The 19,989-nt window shown below is 39.9% G+C and overlaps 1 protein-coding gene across 3 annotated transcripts in view; it reads left to right on the top strand.

Annotated features, from left to right (window-relative positions):
- NELL1 (neural EGFL like 1) overlaps positions 1-19,989 on the top strand; it is a 723,728-nt gene that overhangs the window by 408,104 nt on the left and 295,635 nt on the right. The gene's annotated exons all lie outside the window — the stretch shown is intronic.

The following is a 19,989-nucleotide window of genomic DNA, read 5'->3' as shown; positions in this document are numbered from 1 at the left end:
TAGCCTGAGGGCCATATTTTGCCCCTCTGGAAGAAAAACAATCTGTGGTTGTTACCAAAACTGAGTTTATCGTAGATGCTTTTTTGTTGTACAAATTAGGGAGTGTTATGGAAAACAAACTTTTAGATGACTGCTAAGTGCTCTGACCTGGCACTACTGATTTGTGCTTGCTTCTCTTTGCCAGGCTACTGCTTTTATTTCATATCAAATCATTTATGTAGAGATTCTTTATTGGCCTGACATGATTTCTGAGCAAGCAGAAAATACTTTAAGCTTAAGAGTAGAGGCCCTGACTGGGTTGCTCACTTGGTTAGAGCATTGTCCCATACACCTAGGTTGCCAGTTTGATCCCAGGTTAGGGCACATGTACAGATCAACCAATGAATGAATGAATGAATGAATGAATGAATGAATGGAGTGGAACAACAAATCAGTGTCTCTCTCTCTCTCCCTCCCCTTCCATCCACTCCCCCCAATCCTGTCTCCCCTCATCCTGTCTCTTTCTTTTCTCTCTAAAAATCAATAAATAAATATTAAAAATTAAAAATAAAACAAGAGTAGACAATTTTCCTTCTTCATGGAAGGAAAATGAGTTGGCAAATACTGTAGGAATAAATTGTCCATGTCTATCTATTTACAACTGGGTGCTGTTTAGGTTTCAGATTAGGAGGGAGATTTTTGTTCCTCTGGCTGAACAGCTAGAGTGTTGGTCTAATTCTCTCTCTCAATTTTTTCTCAGAAGCTCTTTGGCTCTGATTTCTGCACTCCCTTCTTTTTGTCTCTAGTGCATTCCCAGTCCCTTCTGCAGGCCAGGGTGTAGGCATCCCTGTCTTGGTCAGGTCATCTGGAAGGCCCGTTGCAAACCTGTCTTCGTAAAAGCATCCAAACCTGTAAAGAAATTTTATAATATTTTATTTGAGCCAGTTGCTGGGAAGCAGTATCTCAAATGCTTCTGAGAGTAACAGTTTTGCAGTTTGTTTTATGCGTTTGGTATTAAGGAGGGAAGTTATAAAAGAGTGTATGAACATGGGAGAAAGCAAGGTGGGGATCAGATTGCAGGGTAGTTACAAGATTATGTGTTCACCAGGTGCTGACACCTTAAAGGGTATTACCTCTGTCATTTCAAAGGTGTGCTAATCTAGGTGCCCCAAAACAATAGGCAGGGCTTGCTTAAAACCTTTCACTAAAGAAGTTATAAGCCTGGGGTGTGACTACCTGCATGACCCGCCCAGCGAGGAATTGATCATCAGGTAACCTTTTCTAAAGAACCCCTGTTTTCCATCTACAAATCTTTTGTCTAAATATTTAGCTTTCTTAAAGAAAGCCTTCTCTATGATTTCATCTAATAGTTGAACATCTCATTGTGGAAAAATAAAAAAATCTCTGCTTAGAAAAACACTACTCTGTAGGTAAATCCTAATCCAATATCATTGTTCTTTCTTTCTTTCTTTCTTTTTTTTTACTACTGTTGTTTTAGTGAAATACATGTGCCTTAATGGAGTTTTAAAAAATGTTTACTACATTTTTGGGGGATGACATTGGTTAATAAAATTATATAGATTTCAAGGGTACAATTCTGTAATACATCACCTGTGCATTGCATCCCCCTTAATGACCATGGATGGAGCAGGCAAAGTCAGCAGCCAGCATGGCAGAGAAGCCTTTCTGATAGTGAGGGTGCACTTCAGGTGCCTGCACTGCCCTAGTAAGGGCCACAAGTCTTTGGTGAGCTGAACACTCTCTCCAAGGTAACAACGCAGAAGCTGGACCAATATTAGACCTTTTAAACCTAATTTATTACTCATCATTGAGATTCTTCCGGCTTTCATTTGATATATGGGGATGAGCAAAACTTTCATCTTATATTTATGGGGAAAGCAGATAAAATAGCATAAGGTGAAACCAGGCAAGTGAATTTATTCAGAGAATATTTATTGGAAGGAGAAAAGTAGCTGTGATTCATTGAATGCCAGGGCTGTGTGGCTCCGAAGGACCGGAGGCTGAGGAGTCAGGAACTTGTCCTTCTTGGTAGGTAGGAAGTGGCAGAGCTGGAACTGGAACCCAGTTCCAACTCCAAAGCTCATTCTCCTTCTCCACACAGTAGTGTGACATTAGCAGTCCCTACTGATTTAAGGAAACAACCAGGGAATGACACCTCTTTTTACTATCTCTGAACTACATACACAGTTAGTAAGAAGTTTAAATTTTTATCATATTAGAAATATTAAATGTCTCCGCTTAGTTTTGTTGACATTTGCTCCTTTGTTTTCTCTTGATTGTAGCAAGCTGAATGTTCTCGCTTTCTTGAATGGATCACAACAGAATTGCAGAAACCTCACTCCTTATTTAAAGGAGGGAAAAGACAACACCTTAAATTATCATCATTATTTCTCCCCTTCTAGTGCACCAAAGGGGAGAGGCTGGTTTCTGAGTGTATGGTTCACCCTGTGAGAATAGGAGCTACATTTTTAATATTGCTCCTGTGCATCAGGAATTATTCTAGTACCGTACATATATTGAGTCATTGTCATAAAAACATTATAGCGTAGGTACTACCATCATCCCAAGGTAACACATGAGGACACAGAGACACAAAGAGGAGGCCTAACTGCCCAACCAACTTTGTACAACTATGAACCAGAGGAAATCAGATTCAGACCCTGGCAGTAAAGGAAACAGGCTCCACTAAAAGTTGCAATTAGGGTCCACCCAGATGACAGACAGCAAACCAGTTATATTAGAAGAGAGATTTAATATAATGAGTTGTAACTGAGTATTAAAGAACTAAAAAGGCAAAAAGAGAACCTTAAGCTATCACTGATGAAGCATCTTCAGGAATAAGCTACCACCTTGAGCTGGAAGAACAAAAGCATAAGGTTGGAACTGTTAGCATTCAGAGGCTTGGAGGAGGGGCTTCGTGGAGCAGAAACTCAGATTTCTGCAAAGGGGACATTGCTTAGCACGGGCTGGTGTCTCTGTGGTTAGAAAAGTGGTACCATGGGGCTGGCCCCTCGATGCCTAAGGAAGAGGTGTCTGTCAGCTGGTGTTGATATCTGAGGATGCTACAACAGTGGTCCTTCACAGATTGGAAAAACTTAGACTGGAATCACAAGCTGCTACTGTCAGAAAATTGCTGCTGTTGGATTGAGGAATCATTGCTAGGGTAACCACTGACAGGAAGGAAGCCAAAGGAAACAGATGCGGAGGACGAAGTCCCTTCTTCAGTCTGAAATCTTGCAGTCCTTTTCCAGTTCCCTTATGGGCAGCTGGCAAGACAGAGAGGAGGTTTTCAGAGCCCCGGTCCCACCTTCACAAAGCAGAGCTGGGTTTGACTCAAAGCGCAATTTTCAAATTGAGAAATCTGTTCAAGCTTTGCGGGGAAAAAAGCTGCTATTGGAAAATTTAATTTGGTTATGTAAGGATAGTGAAATCTTACACTTTTTATGACTATGGTGAACCTTTTTCATTAAATTATAAATTGTCTCAATCAAGGGCCAGCCCAATACAATGCACATAGCAGGTGCATAATACATCGTATTGCTTAAGTGATGTCAGGAAGATATGAGTATGGATTTCTGACTTAAAAATAATTTCTGCAGGTTTTAGAGTATCTGTTCATAGGCTCCACTGAACAACTAAAGCTTGAGAATGGGTATCATATTCTCAGAGTGAGGGCTTGCTCCATACCTGTGAATGTCCAAGAGAGGTCCAGTGTTTACAGAAAAGTTTGCAAATATTGAAATATTATCCACTCTCCCTCCCATGCTGAGAAGATCATTAATGAAGGAAACAGAAGCATCGATCTGTTTGATGGCAGCCCATCAGCTGAGCCATGGCCTCTGAAAGGCAGGTTGAGGTTTTCCTTCATATTTCAAGGATGTTTCCCGGTTGGATGGCAGCACTCTGATTTCTCACATTCCTTGTCAAAGGATAATGGATGTCACTGCAGGGAACAACACTGACCCAATAGCTATTCTTGCATTTTAATAATGGAATTGGAATCCAGTTTGTGGTGCCAAGTTGAACAGGATTAGGAATTCAGTGATGTCTCTGAACAACCACAAAAAATGGGTGTGAGGGAGGCTGAAAGGAAATAACTCCGTTAGTTCAAAACAAAAGAATTAAAACAGCTATGTTTCTATTTTTTTTCCTAGAGTCAGGTGAAAAGAGTCATTTTCTGTGTTTTCTTACATGCTGGCCACAGTGTGTCTTCCAGGCTGAGTGTGGGCCATGTGACATAGAAGCAGTAGCACCGTCCTGAACCAGGATGCAGGAGTGCGAGCCCCCAGAAGGCCAGGGACTGCTGTGGGACTTAGCTAAGTTACTTGGCTTCAGTGGCCTTTGTTTATCTCTTTGGAAAATTAAAACATTTGTTGTCATCAACATCGCTTGTTCCCCCCTCCCCCCATTCCCACAGCCTCTTCCCTTGTCTTATTTTCCATGGCGTGCTAATATGTGTCATTTCAGATAAATCAGTTGAGAAGAGACCCTCACTTTTTCAAGATGTACATCAATGTCTCTGAGAAAAAGCACATGACATTCCCCAAAGACTATCCGTTTTTCTACAAAATGACTTAATTTATGATCTGTTCTACTAACGTGAAGGTCACCAGTTATATTGATGAGTGGGTTTTGATTAAAGTGAAATCATGTGCTAACTGATGTAGATTTTTGCCTTAGGTTCTAACTGTTGAGATGGAAAGTTAGAAGCACTTTAATAGTGTAAGGACTTGTGAATTTCTTCACTCTTCTAAATATAATGTTGAAAAAAGTCTATGTGCAATATAAAGTAGATGTGTTACATTTCCAAAGGGAAACCTCAGATAGAGCATTTTGTTTTATTTTGGTATCAGCACCAATTCTTATTTGTGCTTTAACAGGTAATCACATAAGAATTGTCTTCATTTATCCATCCCATACATCCAACCTGAGCGTTTCTCTCTGACAGGAACACACAGAGCTGTTGTAAAAGAATGCTTTTTCTCTCTTGGTGTCCACTCCTTAAGATTATAAATAAATAGCCCAAGTATCACTTGCCTTGGAGCACCATATCTGGACTTCAATGAGTGTATCTGTTTCTTAGATGTATCTGAAACTGTTTCTGACTTAAACAAAGGGACTTATTGTAAGGCCATCGGGAGCTTATAGACTTGCTGGGTAGGGCAGAGAACCTCATGTAAAAAGAGATTGGAATCAAGGAAGTTCCTCATGGCCAGGATTCAGGAAGTAAGGAATAATCTTATAGTAGGAAAGGTTGAACTGATAAACCTAACAACTACTTCTTCTTCCCTCTTATCTAGCTCTAAAAATTCAAAGTTGAAGGAGAAGAGGAGTCTGATTGGCTGAGCTTAGGTCACATGACTTCTTGGCTTTATGGGACATATTAAAAGGAAGACCCCATTCTCTTAGATCCTGTAGAAGGAGGGAAGTTCCAGGAGTCCCCCTTCTACCACAATGCGCATACTAGTGGCAAAGGACTTGAAGCTCCCCATAAGGAGCCCCGGACAGCAGTGGGAAGGGGAAGTGGATGCTGGATGGCTAAAAGGAAAAAACAAAACAAAACTAATGTCAATGACAGTGGGCATATGCATACATCCTAACATGTTTTTATAGACTCTGAATCCATCAGTTCTCAGTTATCTTGGTAAACTTAGGGTCATGATTGATTTTAGTGTGTTCTCTTAAGTTTTTTCTGTCTCCTATGATTCTTTAATTGCTCATCCTTGACCTTCTCCATGTCTTGTTAGGCCTTTATTGAACTGTGGCAACCAGAGCTGCCCAGTGATAACGTAGCATGTAAGGAGAGAATAATGTGTTTGGTTTTATGTCCAATATCCTTGGTCAACTTTTAATGTTATTTATTAGAAGATAGTAAGTTTCACTTTTGTATCACTTTGACATCTAGCAATGCAAACCTTGTTGGCTCTGGGGAAATCCAGTATCTTAGAAATAGAGAAATATGAAGAAACAATTATGTTAGATACTATTTGGTAGAAGGAAAAAATACACAAAAATTTGCATTTTTACACAGCCCATTTTTTTCTTTGAGTGCTGAACCTTTTGGTTTGGGGTTTAGATCCAGGTCGATTTGATTGTCAGTTCCAGTTTTCCAAATGCATGACCTTAGATAAGTCACTTTAATGTTGTTGAGTTTCAGTTTTGTCATCAGTAAAATAGGAATAATAAATACCTAGCTTGAGAAGATTAAGTGTAATTTCATATGTTTATTAAGGATTCAGCAAAATATCTGACATATGGTAGAAATAGAATTTAAAAGTCCCATTTTCTCTTTTCCTTGCATCAAAGATATGAGAGAATCTGAAATAACTGAAATTGCTGGATCCTACCAGGGTTCGTGGGAGACTTTACAGAATAGGTGAATCTGGATCTCCTCTTTGAGGGAAGGAAATGACATGAGTTCATGAAAAGAAGGATTGAGAACATGAGCAAAAAAGAGTCAACAGATCTGAAAACTGGAAGCCAGGAAGGTCAGAGGAGCTGGTTAGGAAAGGATGGAAGATGGTAGTGAGATGCCTACTAAGGAGACGAAGTTTGATTTGGGAGGCTTCTGTGCCCAGGAGGCATAAAATCAAAGTAACACTTAGGATGATAAATTCCTTTCACGAAGCCCTGGCTTATCTCAGAAAGAAGATTGACTAGCCTATTAAGCAATGAATACATTCCTTTCAAATTTCTGCCTATTTATCATTGAATTTTGTGCAGTGTCTCTGATAAAGAGTGCTGACTCTGTGACCTGGCACAGGCTCTATTCTGACTTCTTCCCTTCAAATTGTCTATGTGAGTTGTAATTCTGTCTCTGGTCCGGAGTTGCTTAATTCAGAGTCATGTATTTACCATAGGCTACTCCATTCCACTTGATTTTCAGATGGAAAAACTGAGGATCTGCCAGAGGACATGGAGTGCCAAAGATTTTGGACTTTTGGAAGCATTGTGTTGTAGGAATGCCGTGGGTTTTTTGTACATTTCTTGCACTGTACTAAATGCATAAATGTGTGTGTTATCTTTGGAACCTCATTTTTTCTCTGTATGGTAGGGGCGACAACAGTTGCCTCAAGGATGGTTGTGAGACTGAAGCAAGAGAAGCCTTGACTGAAGAGCTCAATAGATCGTAGTCCCTTTCCCTGTCCTTTTGGAACTGATTCTCTCTCTGGAATTTAAGGAAAGTGTGTGTCATCCCTTAGGAGAGGGACACCAAGGGAAAAGGTAAAGCTACAGAGGGAATCTAAGGATAAATAACTATTGTTTTGCTTTAGTTCTTTCTCCATACTTGGTATTGTTTTGGGGAAGGAGGTGAACAGCATGTCTTCCTTAGTCACTGCACCTGGGGTGGGGACACTTCTCATGATTCTGGCAGAAATTCAGGCTGATGTTGGAGGGTGAGGCAGGTGGCGGTCATCTGTCTTAAGAATAACTGCATCCCAGCCCTTTGCTCACTCCTTTGCAAATGTGTTTGGCTCCCAGGAAAGTTTATGTGTTGGTAATTTCAGGGAAATGATTCCTTCCAGCTCAGTCATGAAAAGACTTTCAGATGGTCCTGTGGTCTTTTTTTCTCACCTTTGCTTATTATCACAGTCTTGAAATTTACAGCCTTTAAGGCTACAAAGGCTGTTATCCAAACCTGGAGGAACTATTGAACTGGGATTTCTTTTCTGTAATTAAAATTGTTTTTGAAAAGTTCAGTTGACAAAGAAGAACCAGAAATGAAGCAAAGCATAATATACAATAAGGCAGAATGGGTAGCAAACAGATATACAAATTAGAGGAACTGGATTTAGGTTTCGGAGTTTCCAGTAATCTGCTCTGAGGCCTCTGACTGTGTGACCTTGGCCACCTGACCTTGGATATTCCTTGGATCCATTCCAGCATAAATTTTTTCTGACACCATAAGGATATTCTTTTAATAATATTTTCGTGAACTATTACAAATATATAGAAACATTTAAAGTGCAATGTAATGAACAATCTTGTGCCCACTGTTGAATCCTATCAAATTTTAACATGTTGCTATCATGCCATATACAGTATGTTTTTAAAGAAAAGTTACAATCAGCATTAATGTATCTGTATACCGCTCTTGGACCTCACTTCTCTTCTCCCTTTTTGCCATGCATGCTTTTAGATTATTACCATCTCTCCCTATAAACAGTATATAGTGTTGTTTGATGTGTTTTTAACTTTATAGAAATGATATAATACTGCACATATTTGATTGCCATTTGCTTTTGTCATACAACATAATGTTTTTGAGAGTTATCTATGTTCACATATGTAGCTCTAATTTATTTATTCTAATCGCTATCTAGTAATCCATTGTATGAATAGTCTATAATTTACTTATCTTTTTTCCTGTCGACTAGTTTTTACAATGACAAATAGTACTGGAATTAATACACTGGTATAATTCTTTCATGCACATCTTTAACTTACCTTGTAATTGTCAAATTGCTTCTAAAGATTGGAGTACTATAGTTCCACTTGCATATTTTGGTTTATTTATTTTATAAGTACTACTTGGTAGCTCCAGTAACTATTAAGAATTCTAAGTTTATTGTCTTTGTTCATTTAATACACATTTGGCTCTATACTGCACTAACTGTAAAAATCAGAAAGATATGATAACCTGGTGACAGTGAATCCTATATTGTAGACAAGCCATATGTGCATATGATTACTATCATGTAAGAATGTCTATTCAGTCCGTCTAGTACCACATTTCTTAAGTTTAGTGGAAGCAAATTACCTTAAAAAATCTTTTGGTTGCCTATCACTTTTCTTTTTTTTTTTTTTTTAATTTTGAGTGCTTCTGACATAAGAATTAAATATTAGTTGGGATACTGCTTTCTAGCTGTGTGTCACTGATAGGCAGACACATTTTAATTTTTAGTCAGTTTGCCTTGGACATAGTCAGGGTCCTTTGATTATATCATTTAGCTGCACAGAATGTTATAACTATTACAGGAGAAACAATGAAGACTTTCTGGTGGCATTTGAGTTTAATTCAGATGTTTCTTTGTCTTATGTTTAGTAGCATTGACACTGGAGTCCCCAGAATGGCTCTTGTGTGAAATGCAGGAAGGCGCTCACTCACTTGTTGAACAAGGCAGCAGGTCTCATTTCCAGTTTGTGTTATCAATCAAATTCACAGAACATAGTAGTTCTACCCAGCAGCAAGTTTACTTTGCTTCAAGAAAAGAATATGGAGTAGGAGATACTGCTGCACGCGTGACCCATGGCACCACAGAGGCCTGGGTCACCCAACGCAGCTGCCTGTGTCCAATCATACTATGCCGTTGGGTTTGCTTCAAGGTATGAGAACTGACCCTCATCAGGGTCCCATGGGAAAAGAGAAGTTGCAGAGTCTATGGTCCTTCAACTTAAAAATCTCTAGAGTCCTCTAGTACAGTACATGGAGAGAAGTATGCCTAGTTCCCATTCCGAAGTGCAATTGCAGGCATAAATGACTACATATTCCCACAACTAAGTACAGCATGCTTAGGGATAGCCTTGCATCAGTCATTGGTGCATGGCAAGTAGAACCACATCCTCATTGGCCTCTAAAGATCACATATTTCCTCACTTAATATTAGAAAAAGTACAACCATGGGTCAAATATTTCTCAAGCATTCCCAGAGGCTGAAGAAAGAGACTGTAGCCCAGGCATTAATCTTTCTTATGCTGCCTTCAGTTTTCTAAGCCTCAGCACATCATGTAGACAGTGGGAGAGATAACGTAGTGGAGACGGCACTATCTGCCTCCCTGGCAAGGAAGATTTTACATTTCACATCGGGCCTATTCTATGGGAGTAATATAGTAGGGTGGTTGGAGAGTATGGGTGGGCTTTGGAGTCAAGCCAGCCCATGTTCAGGTCCTGGCTGTACCGCTTTCTAGCTGTGTGTCACTGATAGGCAGAAGAATGGTCCCCATGAAGGTGTATCCACATCCTAATCCCTGATAGCTATTAATATAGTAAGTTAAAAAGCAAAGGGGAATTAAGAATGTAGATGGAATTCAGGTTGTTAATCAATTGACTTTGAGATGGCTGCATTATTCTGGATTATCTGGGTATACCCAATGTAATCACAGGGTCCTTATAGGTGGAAAAGGGCAAGAGAAGAGAGAACTGGACAGATGGTAACACGAGAAGGACTTGGAGGGACATGACTGGTTTTAAAAGTACATGATTCTGACCATGAAGCAAAAAATGCAGGCAGCCTGTAGGAGCTGGGAAAAAGTGAGGGAACAGAATGTCCCTTTGGAGCCCCCGAGAAAGAACACAGCCCTGCCAACACCTTGAATTTAGACTGATTTTGGACTTCCAGAACAGAAAGGTGTTAACTTTGTACTACTTTAAAACGCTTTGTTTTTGGTCATTTGTAACAGCAGCAATAGGAAATAAAAACAATGCGCTTTCCATCTCTGTGCTTTGGTTCCTCATTTTGTGAAATGATGGGTATAATTGCACATCCCACCTGGGCGGGTTGTAAGATGTACGTGGTTGTGCAGGTCCCTCTGCTTATTCTTGGGAAGGTTCAGTCTTTGTACTTGGTTATGGTCCGAGGCAAAATGAGGACAATGGTAATGTCCTGCTTTTCCTACAAAATTAATTTGAGCAGTAAATGGAATTATATTTTAATTTTATTTTTTAAATTAAAGTATTATTCAGATGTAACTTCTTATCATTTAACTTATACATTTCAATTGGACTTTTTAGATTGTCAAAGATATATGAAAAAGGCAAAATGTTTGTTACACACAAACCCCATTTGATTACAGGAAAGTGTTGGAATAATAGGTAGTATTAATGCCAATGACTGGTACTGAATAATAGTTTTCCTTTTAGATATTCTATTATTTATAGCATTTCCTTTTCCTATTATGGGCTAGTAATTATGATCTTTTATACCAAGTCTTAAAGAAGTGTATTATTTTTTAATTGCAACCTTTGCTTCTAATGTCTAAATGTAAGCACAATGATGTTTGCTTAATTTGAGGATGAAATGGAAGAATCACATATTTGTCTAGGATATAATTATCATACCTCCCCTAACACAAATTTCAAGTATTTTAAAAAGGTGTGTTAATTTTCACTGAGTGGGATGGCAGTGTTCTCAGTTTTCATTTTACTGTTTGCTAATGATTAAACATTTCACAAATATTTATGGCGAATTTTGATTGAATATACCATTGAATAGTAAATTTGGCAGATAAAATTAAGACTTATTTGTATTGTTTGCTTTTTAAAGTGCTCCTTTATAGAAGTCAATATCATATCAGGTGCGTGTTTGTGTATGTAATGAAAAGTCAACATGAAGCTATTATAATCGGTTATCACTATTTCCATTTTCAAAACCATAAGGCAATATGAACTGTTACAGATAGAGTGTTTTCATGTTCTTAATTTTCAGTTAACTCATGGGCATGTTTTGTAGTGGCAGATTTTTAAATGGATGCTTTCTGTGGAGATCTTATGAATAGAGGTTTGTTTAGATTCTATACTAGAAGCCCATCAGAAACTTAAAACTGAATGCCAAAGAAGGGGGGGTTGGTTATACTTTTCTGGATAAATAAATAGTCCAGTCAATAGCAATTACATCAGGTCTAGCATTTGAGCTATTTCTACCATCTCTTAGAGCAAACTTATCATAAAATGTACTCACCCAATTTGTAGCCCAAAGAAAAAGAGGAAGTTGGATGTCTTGTATTCTTTAAGGACCGAGGTTTTTGCAAGTCTTTTTCAATCAGTGCTTTTAAACCCTTTAGCTCTAATGAGTGATAGCTATTTGTAATATTTAAACAATTAAAATGACTATGACTCTAATGCATCCCCTGACAGTTTATTTCTCATTATTTCTCTCTTCTAACATGAAGTATGTGGAGGAAAAGCTGATACTTGACTACTAATATGTGAGGATTCAGAAGTTAAAATAGGATAGGTAATAGAGTAATTTTTAATGTTGCGAATAGTTAATTTGCCTTCTATAAGAATAGGATTTTTTTTAAAGAGGTTGGGTACAGGAAAACTTATATTTGAAATTTGATAATCTCAAGTCAATCAGAAACAAAGAAGGGACGTATCCATTGATATTACATAGCAAGTGGGTGGGAATTGGGTCGTTTTTCAAGAACCAGATAAGGATCAGGTCTGACTGCACAGACCCTGTAGAGGGAACCATGCAAATAAAAGGCATTTCATTTCAGAAGTCTTGAAAAATCAAATCAATAAATATTTGAAAATGGATTGTATTTTAGAGCCGGTCAGCATCTTTGCAGGGCAATAAAGAAACATTTAAAAAGAGGGGAAGATATCTTTATAAAGAGAAAACTATCCTGCTGTAAGTAAATCCAAAATGGCAATGTTTCAGGACTTTGTATGTAGGAGATGCTGGGTAGTTTCAAGTTGCACTTCTTTAAAATTACTAAACACAAGTACATTTCACAGATAGAAAGTCATCTTATTTGATGTTCCTGGTTTTTTTCTTTTTTTTTCTTTTTTCTTTTTTTTTGAGTGACAGGGATAAAGGGAAGGTTTCAGAGACTGTCTGATGCTTTCACTTTTGATACTGCAAAGGGAGAAGTCAATATCAGATTTTTAAATTTCTAAGATTTGGCCTACTTTTATGAAGGAAAAAAATCTCATGATGTTTATACTTGAAACTCTTATCTTTGTAGATTTTACAGGATTAGGTGCTAGCAGCCCTGGGTCTTCTCTTTGGCGAGCCTCACCGATGTAGATCATTTCCATTCCATCAAATTTCATTCCTGTGGAGCCAGATGATAGTTATAATGTCAGTGTCCTTCACATTGGAAAATTCTCCAGCTAGGAAGCAAGGGACAGAGACTAAACACATATTGAACTTTAATCAGCATTAAAGTATCTCTATAGGACAGACTAATGTCAGTTGCTGAGTGGCATTTCTAGGGGCTCTGTCTCCTGCTGCAGTAAGGGTCCTGTGGCCTCCAAACCCCCAGCACCCACTCTGCACCCACCCATCTGCGCTCAGGCAGAGGCTGAGTCTCGAGGCTGTGCTTATCTGCAGTGAGACATTTAAGGCTTGGCCCCTTTACTGGATTGGGCTTGGTTATTTGTTTTCCAGATTTATCTTTTGGAACAGCTAAAAAAGAGGATAAAACAGAAGGAGCAGAGAGCTGAGTGGTTTTCAACTATCACATCTATTCTGGGAGATTTTAACAATACTTATGTCTGGTCCCTACCACTGAGATTCTGATTCAGTTGATCTGATCTTTGGTTGGACATTGGTTCATGTAAAAAATTCCCTGGATGATTTGATGTGTGGCCAAGAATATGTGGGAGCTGGATCCATACTTAGGATTGTCAGTCAAGTGTGGTTCCAGGACCAGCAGTATCAGCATCACTTAGGATCCCATTGAAAATTAAAATGCTCTGGCCCTACGCAGAACCAACTGCTTCAGAGTCTTTTTAGGGGTAGGACTCAGGAATCTGTTTTAATAAGCTCTGCATGTTCTTATGGAGGCTACAGTTTGAGGACCTCTGATCTAGACTGACTTTCTAAAGTGGGCAAAAGGCTTGAGGGCGCACTCCGCTGATACCTTTGTATGATATCAAAAGGTGGCTGAGCACAGATCCAAGTCAAGGAACAAGGCAGACACCACCTTGCAGGGAGTCAGCAGAAGGCAGGGATCCACACTTTCTGGGACAGAGATTTCAGCATTCCAGGCAGGTCCGCTATTAGGAGGTCATATCTGGTCCCAGCAAGTTGTGATTAGAGTGTGAGCTCTGGAGAAATGCTGCTCTAGGTTCAAACCCTGAACTTGGTTTCCAATTAGCTTAGGAAACTAACCTGTCCTCATTTTGTTTTTCACACAGTTAAAACGGGTAATAATCACCACTTTTCAAGGTTGTTGTGAAAAATAGAATAAAATTGTAAATGGAATATATCCAGCAAGAGTAAATGTCTACCATGTGCCCGTTGCAAAATGCATTCTCAAGACATTATTAATATTATTATTCCCATATAAAAATCATTACACGGTATATGACTGTCTCAAGTGCCTTCTGTGTCCATCGTAAATATTATAAATTAACCCCAGCAGCCTTCCCAGGAATAGGGCCTTACATGCCTTCTAATATAGCATTCCAGGCAGCTACAATCAGACAGACCTGGCCTTCAAGATAAACCTAATTGTCACCCTGCTTAGGAGTGCAGAAAAAAGAAAAAGATATTTCTGTTTTTCTATTTATTTTTTGCCCACATTTAAGGAGCACCTGATTCATCGGTGTTCAATAGATATATAATGCTAGCCATGTGAATTATTTAAAGTGTTCTCGTAGCCACATTAAGACAGTTAAATGAAATGAGTGAAATATGGTAAAAATTTAACAAATTTATTTAATGCATTATATCCAACATATTATTTCAATATGTACTCAATATAAAAACCTATTAAGATATTTTACATTCTTATTTATAGAAGTAAGTCCTGAAACCCAGTGTATATTTTACATTTAGAGACATCTCAGTCCAAACCAGCTATATTTTAAGAGTGTAAAGCCACAAGGAACTAGTTGTTTCCCTACTAGACGCTGAAGCATTAGGACTTTAAGTCAAGGACAGACACAAGGCCTAGTCATAGCCCCAACAAGCTTAGCATTTTCTTAGTGACTCAGTCACAAGTAGATGATCGTATTTTCTTGCACGTATAATTGTTACTTCCCAACTTGGGTTTTCATGAAGAAGAGTAATGTAGTCAGAACAGAGTAATGTAGTCTGCGTGAAAACAAAATGCCTAGCATTTTTTCAGGCTTTGTTTTGTTTTCTTGTTTCTACATCTTGCATGTCTGACCAAAAACATCAGCCCCACTTGGACCCTGCAGGTCCTCCACTCTGACTCTTACCGCTTGCTCTGAACATGGGGCTGACACAGTGCCGCTGATGGGGAATGTGTTCCTGCTCTCCTGCCTTGACGTTACTTCCTAACAACGTGACAAACCAACTGCTTCTTCAGCTCGTGCTATAACATGCCAGGTGCTGTCCTAAGCAATTCATGCAGAGAGCGATGGGAGCCCGCCCATGGCTCCGAACCACACTGAGTACAATCCTGATGGCCTCAAAGGACCTACTTGACTGGACCCCTGGCTACATGGAAGACCTGGTGTTCTACCGTCATCCCATTTCCTCACTCCACTTCTGCAACCTGGACCTCCTGACTTTTCTTTTTCCTACTTCAAGCCTTTTTCTTGGCATTCTCTCTGCCTAGAATACTGTTTGCCAAGGTTATTGTGTGGTTTTCATCTTCATTTCATCCAAGTCTATGTTAAAATGTCATCAGAGAAGACTACCCAGACCTCTCTATCTAATTTAGTGCCTTCAGCACTCCCCAACCCCTCATTCTACTTTCTTTCCCCCCCATATTAATTGTCACTACCCCAAGTTATATTGCGTTTCTTTGCATATTTATTTATTGGTTGTCTTTCCCTACTAGAGTGTAATCTCCATCATGGCAGGGAAAGTATCTTTGCTCACTATTTTCTCCTCCAAGCTTAGAGTGGTGCAAACACACAGCAGTATGTTTGAAATATGACAAATATTTGAATGACATTGTGTACAGTCCTGACCAGTATGCTTCAGTAGGTTGGGTGTCATCCTGCAAACCGAAAGGTCAGAGCACATGCCTGGGTTACTGGCCAGGTCCCCAGTTGGGGCTTAATCAGTGTTTCTTTTGCACATTGATGTTTGTCTCCCTCTCTTCTTTCCTCTCTAAAAATAAATAAAAAATATTTTTAAAAAAAGTAGCACTGCATATATATTATCTAACTTAATCTTTATCCAGCCTTTTTTACTTCAGGAGAAACAGTGTGAAAAATAATCAATCACATAAGTGCACACAGTCATCCAGGAGCAGAACTGAGACTTGAACCTAAGCTTATATGTGTCCAGAGCTCAGATTTTTTTCTCACTGCACTTCTACCATACAGGCAGGACAGAACCTGGTCTCTGACCTCTGTCTAGGCTTCTGGCCCCCTATAAATGCTCCAGAAAAGCATTTGGCTTTCTCGATCTGATTTTCTACTTCCTCCCCTATTAATACATTGTTAGACAGGATCAACCAGAGGAACGGGATGTAGAATTTGGTGACAGATTTTGACAGTGCCATCAACATGTGTATTGATGTTCCCAGGACAGTCATTAGTTGATGTTGATGAAAGTATATTTTGATTGCTGCAAAATTGCCCCTCTTTGGGTTCCCTTTAGGGTTCACCCATGTTAGGTGATAGCTGAAGACTTTGTAAAGACAGTGTGAAATAACTGACTGAGAGTGAGTCATCCTTTGATACATCCCCCCGAACCCCGCACCCTTTGGAGACAGAAGGCTGTCTCAGAGGAACAGAGTCTTTGATTACATTTCAACTTGCATGGCCTCAAAGAGCTGCCGATGCACACAAGGCCCTGGGCTCCAAGCCAGGGATGCTGTCCTGGTTATCTATTGCTGTGTAATGGCCCCCTCTAACTAATAACTAAATGGTGTAAAACAAGCACCCGCCTGCTCTGCTCATCACTCCTGTGGGTGAATAACCCAGACAGGGTCCAGTAAGGATGGCTTGCATCTCCTTGATATCTGGCCTCAGCTGGAAAGATTTCAGGGCAGGAGAGACTCAGATAGCTGACATATTGGTGCCTGGGTGATAATCTAGCAAGGCTGAGCTCAGCTGGGACCACTGACTGGAGCGTGGACCTGTGCCTGGCTGTGTGTCTTCAGCTTTTCACAGCCTGGCGGCTGAGTTCGCAGAAGTAACCTCCTGAGGTGGGGCACCCAGGGAACGAGCATTCCAGCAGCTGCCAGCTGTCTTCTGATCTCACCTTGGAAGTCACTAGTTTGTCACATTCCCTTGGTTACAAACATGTTTCTAAGGTAGCCCAGATTCTAAGGGAGGGTAATTCAACTGGTCTTCTTGATGGGGAAGGGCAAGGTTACATTATGGAATAGCATGTGAGATGGACCGCTGTTGTGGCCATTTTTGGAAAATCTGCTGCAAACATAGAGAATGAAATATTTGTTACTACCTGTGAATACTGGGAGTTAACCATTGGTGGGGAGGCAGGCGTATCAGATATATTTCAGGAAGCTTTGTTTTCTTTTCGAAAGCAATACTGGCTACCCATACTGTGCATATAGTATGTGTAAACACTGGGTTATTTTCTCTGTCGTGTTTCCATTTCAGTGTTCATTCAGGCAATTTTTATAGATTTGTCATCCTGCCGTAATGACACACTGTGTGAGCTCTGGCGTTGCTTTGGAGCTTGGGCTAAGTTTATCTGCCTATCTATCTATCTCTATCATTTTCAGAGTTGACCCTCTGCTTCATTTTGCCTGGGTAACTCCTAGTTAGTCTTATGTTTATGTTTCACTTCCTCCAGGAAGTCTCTCCTGACCCCTTGCCTGTACTTTCTTCCCCTGCTGTGTGTTATGTCTAACACTTATCATCTTGGATTGGAAATGCCTGGGGGGTGCGTGTGTGTGTGTGTGTGTGTGTGTGTGTGTGTGTGTGTGTGTGGTCTCTAGACAATAGGCTTTATGAGAGCAGGAACAGTATATGTTCTTGCCCTTGCATCCCCTGTGTCTAGCACATATTAGCACTTAATATGTACTGAATAATTACCTACTATTGAAGAAAGTTGCTTTTTTAACCTGTCCTTTTTGCATGTCTGATCTGGAAGGAGAAAAGGCAACTGAGGCAGAGAGGATCACAGAGTTCTCAAGATGTTGGTTTTTGTCCTCCTTCTTCTCTTCCTCCCTTTCTTTCTTCTTCTCTGAAAGAAATCCATCACCGAAACATCCCAACACACGTACCTTATGCCCACTGCAGTGAAGGTGGCTTGGAAGAACCTGGCATTACACCCTCTATGCTGGCTGGGCTGAGCCATCAGCGAAGAAGAAAGAAGACAACCTGTAATGGGTGGTCAGCCAAGAAAGCGTACCCCCCAGGTCATGAGACTGAGAAAGCTTAGGGCCATCCTATGTTCCAGAGATTTTCTTCATACAGATTCCCAGGAATACGCATCAGTGAGCGGAGACAGCGGGGGCAGATGCTTGAACTCTCTTAATCTCAATAAGTATATACTTCAGTAATTCCAGGTTGGCAATTTCTTTGATAGAAGGCCTGGCATATCTTTTCTAGTTTTCTAATGTTCATAGTTCAAGCCTACCTAATTTTTTTAAAAAAAGCAAAACTAACAATTATTAAGCACTTACAATACATTAACCACTGTCCAAACTTTCAAATAACTTTTTAACATGCACAACTCCACAGCAAGGTAAGTAATATTCTCTGTGCTTTAAAGATGGGAAAGATTTGAGTCTCAGAAGGGTTAAGAGATTGGCTGATATTTTAGATCTGCTTCCTGTGAGGGCTGTGGTTCAAACTGTCTGTCTGTCTGTCTCTCTGTCTCTAATACCCTTCTTATTCCCCTTTCTCTACAACACAGTCAGCGCTTTCATTACGGACTCATATCCCCAACTCCCTTCCCTCCGTCCTCCATAGTCTCCTTTTGGGAAACAGTGAAGGGCATCAGGACTTGGCCTCTTACTCTTGTCTACGCACCTTATGGTGTGCAATTATTCATAAGGTTGGTATGTTAGCTTTCTAACTTCACTGTAACAAATTGCCACACACAGGGTGCCTTAAGACAACAGAAATTTTTTCCCTCACACTTTTGGAGGTCAGAATCCAAAGTCTGAGAGCCAGCAGGGCCATACTCTCTGCAGTGGGTCTGGGAGAGAATTCTTCCCTGCCTCTTTCAGCTTCTGGTGGCTCTTGATTTTCCTTTACAGTGGCAGCTGAACTCCGTCTCTGCCTCTGTCTTCCCATAGCCTTCTTCCTTGGTGTATCTCTGTGTGTCTTCTCATCTTCTTATAAAGGCAACGGTCATTGGATACAGGGCCCACCTTAATTTGGTATGGCTTCATCTTAACTAATTACATCTGCAAAGATCCTATTTACAAATAAGGTCACATTCTGAGGTTCCAGTGAACATGAATTTTAGGAAAGACACTATTCAATCTACTACAGTAGGATATGGAGGAAGACTTCAGTAGGAATGAGGGAGACGTTGGAAAGCAGCATCATAGGACTAGCACATTTTCAGGGTTGTGTTTACCTTTCATTCTACCTGCCTTTGGGACCTTGTAGGTCAACTGACCAACTCCCCAGTACACTTGCATAGAGAGTTAAAATCACTGATGAAAAGGAGGCAAAGACACTTCTCCCCTTTGCCAGACTTTTCCCCAAGTTTCTTTTGTTTTTCTGTACTACCACCTTGCTTCACACTAGGGATGCCTAAAGGAGATGACAAACTTATGTTACAAAGAAAACTATCAATGCAGTATTATTTTTCTTGCCATGTTTCATAATTAGGCAGTTTTCTTCCAGGTTCCTCTGGATAGTCATGGAACCAAAAGAAACACAAAGCAACCTCTTCACAGTAGAGAGATAAAGGGCTTCAGAAAAAGGGTCACTTTGGGGGATACTTATGTGACTGTTACATAAAACCAAAGTCAAACAATGATTTCACTTCTTTCTTTCTTTTCTCATTTTGAATATTCCTATTGGACTAGGTGTTTTAAAAGAAACCCAGAAACAATGGACCACAGTTCAGCTTTTCACTAATTTTGTAGTTTAATGATGCATTTCTAAGTATCCCTGTGGAACAAAACTAATATTCACTGAATTTGTACTACTCGGCTGGTATGCTACTAGATACTTGACTCGTGCTCTCTGTTCATCTTCCCAGCAGCTCTGTGCGATAGGTCTTGCTGCTTACATTTTCAGGTGACAATGCTGGGGCTCAAAGACATTAGGAATTTTTGCTTAGATCACAAAGTGAGCAAGTGCCAATGCTGGATTTGGACTCAGAGTCTTGGGGATGTAAGGAGATGTTTTTTACACTTTGCAAAGCTCCTAGTAAAATCTTGGAGTTATTGAAGAAGGGT

The sequence above is a fragment of the Pteronotus mesoamericanus genome, unplaced genomic scaffold (genome assembly GCF_021234165.1).
Source record: "Pteronotus mesoamericanus isolate MK-2021 breed Mesoamerican mustached bat unplaced genomic scaffold, CSHL_Meso_final contig_90, whole genome shotgun sequence".
NCBI lineage: Eukaryota > Metazoa > Chordata > Mammalia > Chiroptera > Mormoopidae > Pteronotus > Pteronotus mesoamericanus.
This window is presented reverse-complemented; position numbering and strand designations above follow the sequence as displayed.